Source organism: Triticum dicoccoides, chromosome 6B (genome assembly GCF_002162155.2).
Source record: "Triticum dicoccoides isolate Atlit2015 ecotype Zavitan chromosome 6B, WEW_v2.0, whole genome shotgun sequence".
Taxonomy (NCBI): Eukaryota; Viridiplantae; Streptophyta; class Magnoliopsida; order Poales; family Poaceae; genus Triticum; species Triticum dicoccoides.
Genome location: NC_041391.1, coordinates 388,698,178 through 388,705,569, shown reverse-complemented (window position 1 = coordinate 388,705,569; position 7,392 = coordinate 388,698,178). Strand labels below are relative to the sequence as shown.

General features: G+C 41.5%; 1 long non-coding RNA gene across 1 annotated transcript; it reads left to right on the top strand.

Moving 5' to 3' along the window:
- The first annotated feature begins 1,614 nt into the window (after positions 1 to 1,614).
- Positions 1,615 to 4,942, top strand: LOC119323820. The gene is made up of 3 exons (XR_005156521.1): positions 1,615 to 2,012; positions 2,423 to 2,772; positions 4,535 to 4,942. It is a non-coding gene; the product is annotated as an uncharacterized LOC119323820 (long non-coding RNA).
- The last annotated feature ends 2,450 nt before the right edge of the window (positions 4,943 to 7,392 follow it).

The following is a 7,392-nucleotide window of genomic DNA, read 5'->3' as shown; positions in this document are numbered from 1 at the left end:
TTTTTCATATAAAGGTAGTCAAACTTTTATCAAGTTTGATTTTGACCAGATTTTATATGCAAACTAAAAAGAAATGGAGGAAATAGTAAATAAATTCATCACAAAAGCATACTAGTAAATATTTACTACTTCAACCCTCATGGCTCTTGTGTACCTGAATAATCAGATAAGACGAATGCTAACGTGATTATGGCTCGACGCTTGCTTGATTATGTGTCGACACGCTAGATCGCGGCTTGATCACTATCGGTACATCAAATTGCGGCTTGATTACCCCTCGATGCCTGCTTGACTACATGTCATCACACTAGATCACGGCTTGATTACCCGCCACTGCATCAAATTGTGGCTTGATTACCCCTTGACGTTGGCTCGATTACCCCTCAATGTCGGCATGATTACCTCTCAACACACTAGATCGCGACTTTGAGCCCCTCGGCACACCAGACCTCAATAGCAGGTAAGATGAAAGATAGCTTGATTAGTCCGCGACACATCAAACAACAATGACGAAGAGATCATCAGACGGTCGCCTTGGAACGATCGAAGACGCCGCTGCTTGACTACATGCAGGAGGGAGAGGGGGGAACCATTTGGTCGCCTATAAGAGCCCCTTCTCCTCTCCACGATGCTCGACGGACGCCTCTCTTGTACACATCATCGTGTGCTACTTTGGTCATTTAAACAAAACCACTATGCAAAGCTTGCCAACTTACGTTGGTCCCCGAAAGCTTATACTGCTTTCAACACTTGTTGATTCGGTATGTTAAAGGACGACACTTGGTATACTCGTCGAGAAGAAACACGAAGGTAGAAAAGGGGATCGGGGCCTTCCATGTTCAAAGGTCGAAGGAGGGATATGTGATCATCATCATGTCATTGATCAACTGTGATCGACAACCACGTCTAGACCCACCAAGTCTCATAACTAGTCCATCTCCTCTTCAGATTCACCTATAACCATCGCCGAGAAAGATAACAATGAGGGAGGGATCGTGGGATGACATCGAAGTTCCATCGTGTGCCCCCACACTCCTAGAACCCTAGAAACCCAAATCCGCATCCTCCCGCTCGGCCTCACTCATCTCTCTCTCTCTCTCCAACGGACTAACGTTGGATGAGTACACGCATCAGACACGAGTAAAGCATGCCTTTCATCCTAGTACTTTTCTGTGACACAATGACACCTATATAAGCCCCTTTTAACCCAAATACCGAGAGAATCAACCCCGCAAAAAAAAGACACTAAGAGAATCAAAGATTTTACCTAGAACTCACTAGCCTCCTTAAGGAAGAGAAAAACAATGAACAAGTGCAACCTAGACAATTCCCGTATATTTTTTTTTGAAAAATTATAAACCAACACACAACACACGTGTGAACAAATACATATAAATTGTCTCCCGCGTGTTTTTTAGCCGATTGTGTGCTCAATACTTTGATAACCTACCATATTTTAATGTGGACCCACCGCATAGTGAGGCAAGAGGTGTCCGCCTGTGTTAGGTATCCTCCTTCCCCCTCTCTCCCAAATGAAGTCGCTTCCCTAAAAAAAAGTGGTCAAGCCGCTCAAAGAACTCCGTTTGCAGAAATTACAGGGAAAATGCCCCTGAGCGGCTGAGCCCGCGTCACCTGATCCCCTGGCAGAAAGAAAAAAAAAACCGTCCTCGATCCCCCTCGCGCTATCTCGTCTCGCACCCGACTCGCTCCCGCACAGGCTAGGGTTCCCGTTGCAGCCGCCGCCGCCGCCACCAGTCCCCTACTCGTCTGCTCCGCGCCGCGGCTAGCTCCGGCGACATGGCCGGAGGGTAGGAGCCCATCTTCCGTCGCTTCTCCAACCTCGGGCACGACCCCTACCTTCCCTGGCGGCCAGGAGCAGCTCGTGTCGGTCCCGTCGGCGCCCTACTCCGGCGGTCGGTGCCCCACTCCGGCCGCGACCCAGTCCGTCGAGAAGGAACCCCGTTCGTTCCCCCTTCCCTCCTCAGTCCGTGGCCATGAGCTCGGCCGGCAAGGTGAGCGGCTCGTTTGATTTTTAATCCAGATTTGCTATGTGGTGCTGCTGATGGATGATGTTATGAACTGCTGCTGCTGTATGATGTATGTGGTGCTGCTGATATATGCTAGAACTAATGTTTATATGGATGTGCTGATTGTGTCAAGTAGTACTACAAGATTGTTGTCCTCTGGATGCTACCATTGTATTTGCATAGAGTGATGGATGTGCTGATTGTGTCAAGTAGTAAGCAAATTTATGTTCATTTGAGCAGCAAAATGATAAAAATAACACGATATCATTTAATCAGGACAACCATATAGTCCAATGGCATTAGATAAGCTGAAAAAACAGGCACTGAAAAGAACTTTCTAGCTTATTATCTGGAGCTTATTTCCACATGAGCTTATCTAGAGCTTATTTCCACAGGAGCTTATTCTCACAGCATAGCTCAAAAGAACTGGCCCTGAAGCGGACTCGCGCGGAGGAGCTCCGCCTCTGGGCCAGGTGCGTAGCTGGCGTCCATCTCGGTGCCGGGGAGGGAGGAACAACGGCGCGGCTGAGTCCGCTGCCTTCGTCACTCGCCGCTGTCCGCCGATGTGGTTGCCTGCATCTTCATGAGCCACGGCCGGCCACCCTGTCGTCGCTAGTCATTGTCGCGCCAGAGATATCCTTCGACCGTTGCTGTGTCCCGCCGGCACCTAGGCGCCCTTGTCCGGACAAGTTCCACTGTTCCCCTCCAGGCCCTCCTCAACACCCAACCGCAGCCAGCAACCAAGGTATGTCTCTGCAGTTTTTTAATTTATTCCAATACACTTCACCTGTCAAACAAACTATGGTCACTTTATTCCTTTTCACGATTGAACTTGATGCCATTTGTTTTACGGAGAATGTGTATTATTTCACCTGGGGCAACCAACTGAAATATGGATGAACTGCCAAAATGCTAGCTAAAATTAAGAACTCAGCAATTTCGAGTACTTCTATGTTTCTGTAAACTGATTTTGGGTGTTATCTGATGTTTGTGTTAACTGAATTGATGCACTAACTCAACTAAATTTGTCAACAGAATCAGACTTAACTGGATGTTGTTTTTAACTGAAACTTTAGTTTTAACTGAATTTATGTGCTACCTCAAATTAAAATTAGTGTTAATTGAATCCATGGTGTTTTTTTTTCAGGGGGGGGGGGGCTTACTTCTGTAATTTGCAAAAATATCTTACGACCGGTTTGGCTACGCCACAAAACGCAGTAAAGTCTTCTTCACCGCACGCACAGGCAGGTAGAGTTCGGCAGCAATAACGAACATCAGTAGATAATAGGCTACGGTTGTAAACGTGTAGTAGCTAGATGAAAAATATAGTGGATGGAAGTAGCACCGTGGTGTAGTACTATAATATACGCGTCAATTAGACTAATGATGATCAGCGGCAGCGACGGCGGCGGAGTAATTAGCAGATGGATAATGAGAACTAGTAGAACAAGCATGGCATCTAAATATTGATCTTGTGTCAAGACTTCAGGAAAAGTGACTACAATATCACCTTCATTCTTGTTCTAGTGTACTGTCTTCATTATTTATTTATGGAATATATCAACAAGCACAAGCATGACATCTACATATTGATTTTGTGCGAGACTTCAGGAAAAGTGACTTTGTTATGGCCATTTTGCATAAAAAACATGCCATCTGCATATTGATTTTGCTGGTGAATAAAGCTATGCCATTTGCATATGTTCAGAAAAAAGCATGTCATTTTCTTAGTGATTTTGCTTGAGGAAAAGTGATCTCAAGAATTGTCGTGGCTTGCTTAAAGTACTTGTTTTTGTCATTATGACCTTTTTGGATAAGCAGAGTGTTATTCTGGGATGGTTTGTTTTTTACTATGTCAACTTCGGTTCAGCAAAAATACAAATGTTGTTGTATCATACAACAGCATAAGATGACATTTACTAGTGATTTCCTGTTGTATTTACTAGTGTTTTCCTTGTGAAATACAGGTATATGCTGCTATCTATCCTGGTCTTGATGGTTTCATATGAAGTTGTATATGCTAGTACATCTTGGTGTATAGTGAGTATGCTAGCACTACAATACACAGTTTGTTGCAGGAAATAAAATTGATGGCTACATCGTACCACCTTATTTTAAACTGATTAAAGTGTTAAGAATGACCATGGACATTTCCTCCTTGGTATAAGAATGCATTCCCACAACTACAACATCAGATGAAATTTTGCCAGTCCTGGCTGGGTCAGAATTGTAATTTGTGAATACTACAGTAAAACGAATTCTTATTTCACTTGATAAACTGATCTTATTCACTTCAAGTCCCGACTGTGGTCAATTTTACATTCAGCACCGTATGTACAATCTTTTAAGCGCTGGAGCTTGTAAGGCTATACTTAGATTGCTTTTAGCTCATGTCAGCTTGATGGTTTGTGCTATGAAACAAATGCCTTCTTTATCATGTCAACTGTAGTTTTTTTAGAAGCTTTTTTGCATGTAGTAGACACTAAAAGTCTAGTCTTTTGTTGCAGTTTATATATCGTGCATCAAAGGGTATCACCAGTCGGAAGATTCCAGCTTAGTGCCGTCAACGTACTGACTGCTTCCCCTCTGAATGCATGTTTGCTCATGCCTAAACATGATATGAGTAGGAGTAAAAAACTTGTATGTGGTATATTCAGTTGATTAATCTGGATGGGCTGTAAGGTAGCCATTTATGTTTAGAGTACTTTCTCGGGTTCACGCCAAAGGGAGATAATGGTCTTACATGTTGGCCTGTATTTTGATTTCCTGTAGTCTAAGAGGAGAGCTGATTGTGCTCACGTATTGTGTTTTTTTGCTGAGTTGTATGTGCAAGTTAGGCTTTCATCCTGTGCTGTTGTATGTCAAATTTGGTTGTGCTGTTGCATATGGTCCAGTTATGCTGTATGTGGAGGTTTGGCGCTTTGGTTCAGTGAATCCAAACTAGGCTTTTGCATGACTGGCCGCTATTCCATTGAGATATCAGTACAGGAATGTTTACAAGCTTTAACTAATGAGTTTAGACCGGGGAATCTATTCGAGCAACACATACTGTAGCAGCAGATTTTCTTTTAAATTTCAAAAATTATTGAAAAAACAAATATTCTTGAAAAAGAAAACAATTTACAAAATTTCTGAACATTTTTGGAAAAATAATTTTTTTTTTGAAACTGGGAATATTATTTGGAAACGTGAACAAGTTCCAAACATTTCCAACCATTTTCTTAATTTGTGTATTTTTCAAAAAATTGGGAACTTTTTTGAAAATTCTGAACATTTGTGGAAATTGTGAACAGGTTTTGATTTTTTTTTTTGAATTTGAGAACTTATTGTTGAAATCAGAGTTTTTTTTAAATTTGCAAATAATTTTTTAAAGCACAAACTTTTTTGATACTAGGTAATTACCCCGCACGTTGCTGCGGAAATATAAAGATTAATTATAGACGACTTACATATGAAGGAAAATATCTAAATCAAAAGCTACTAATTTTAATATATAAATATTCTGTACTTGCATTATGTGTAAATCAGGGCATTTCACAACCTTTTGGAAGTAAATAAATTAAATAATTATCTAATCTACTACATATGACCAGTGACAAAAATAAACATATTGGTATGGTTTGCGTGGGCTAAAAAAAATTAGAGTTTGGTGTTAAAATTGGGAACATTTTTTGAAAATTATGAAGATTTGTAGAAAATGTGAACAAGTTTTGATATTTTCTGAACCATTTTTGAATTTATGAACTTATTGTTGAAATTATAAAGTTTTTTTAAAATTTGCAAACAATTTTTTAAAGCACAAACTTTCTTGATACTAGGTAATTACCCCGCGCGTTGTTGTGGAAATAGAAAGATTGATTATAGACGACTTACATATGAAGGAAAATATCTAAATCAAAAGCTACTAATTTTAATATATAAATATGTTGTACTTGCATTATGTGTAAATTAGGGCATTTCACAACCTTTTGGAAGTAAATACATTAAATAATTATCTAATCTACTACATATGACCGGTGACAAAAATAAACATATTGGTATGGTTTGCGTGGGCTGAAAAAAAATAGAGTGTGGTGAAGTGGGATGCTTGCATGTTGAGAGAATTACTGATAATAATGAAATAAGGTTTGCATGGGTTGAAAAATATTGTTAGTGGATGCTGATGTGGCACACTTGGTGAGGTGGATGGCTTGCATGTTGAGAAAATTAGAAGTAGTGGGGATGAACTATTTAGGTATCATAGATTAGGAATAAAATTTTGTGATTTTTCTGAAAGCGTAGACTTTTTTGTATTTGGAAAAGAATTGAAATCCTGAGCATTTTTTTGAAAATTGCGATTTATCAAAAGAACATAGAAGCAAACAAAAAAAATGTGATTTTTGAAAAAACAAAGAAGGAGGAAAAAACAAAATAGGAAAAATGAAAATGTGAAAACAAAAATAAAAAGAAAACAAAACCGAATAAAAACCGAACGCAAAAGAAAAAATAATGTAAAAGCCGAATTGAAACCTTGTGGCCTATCTTGACGGCACGTGAGTGGCAAAAATGATCGGCTGCTCAGATTGGATTAAAAAAAAGGACAAAAGCCCGCTGGTGAATCCATGACGACTTAGATTTGGGGATTTTATGACGGTGATGCAACATTTGTCACAAAATCGTCACCAGTTTTCAGGGATCGTCGTTCTTTTGATGATCCATGATGGATCTATGCTGACCGTCACCGATGGAATACCATTGATGATGGTTTCTGGAACCGTCACTAGAAATCCATCATAGATTAACAGGTTTCTTGTAGCGGCTGGAGCCCTGAGGCCGACTCAATCGATTATAGGTATCGGGTCCCCTTTGGCAAGATCCACGTCTTCATCGGCAAGATTGGTGAGTCGGAAGCTGAGCCAGACATCTGCACCGACATCATCGAGTCGGCTCGGCGCGCGTGACCCGCCAAGAAGCTGAGCCACCCCGAAGCATGTTTTTGTTGGTTTCGTTCATGGAGCATCTAGAAGGAGGATCTGAATCTGGTGGTGAGACGGTTGTCTACTCAGGCGACGAGTCCTCTACTGGTGAGACCAACTCCATCTATTAGGTTCAGGATGGCGGGCTTCGGGGCTGTTCTGATGGTGACAGTATTCCGGACCCCTACGAACCGCCACATAGGTTCACGGTGTTCATCGCCGGTACACAGCCAGGGCAGGGCTCTACAACTACAGCAGCAATGATCTCCGGGTCAGCAGTGGCGACAGCTTCCGGGGTAGGAGGCCCTGTGCGCCCGTCGGCTCAAGTCTTATCTGGTCTGTTGGATGCTCTGACAATGTTGTTCATGGCGGAGGTTAACCCGGTGAATCAAAATCAGCATAAAGCGGAG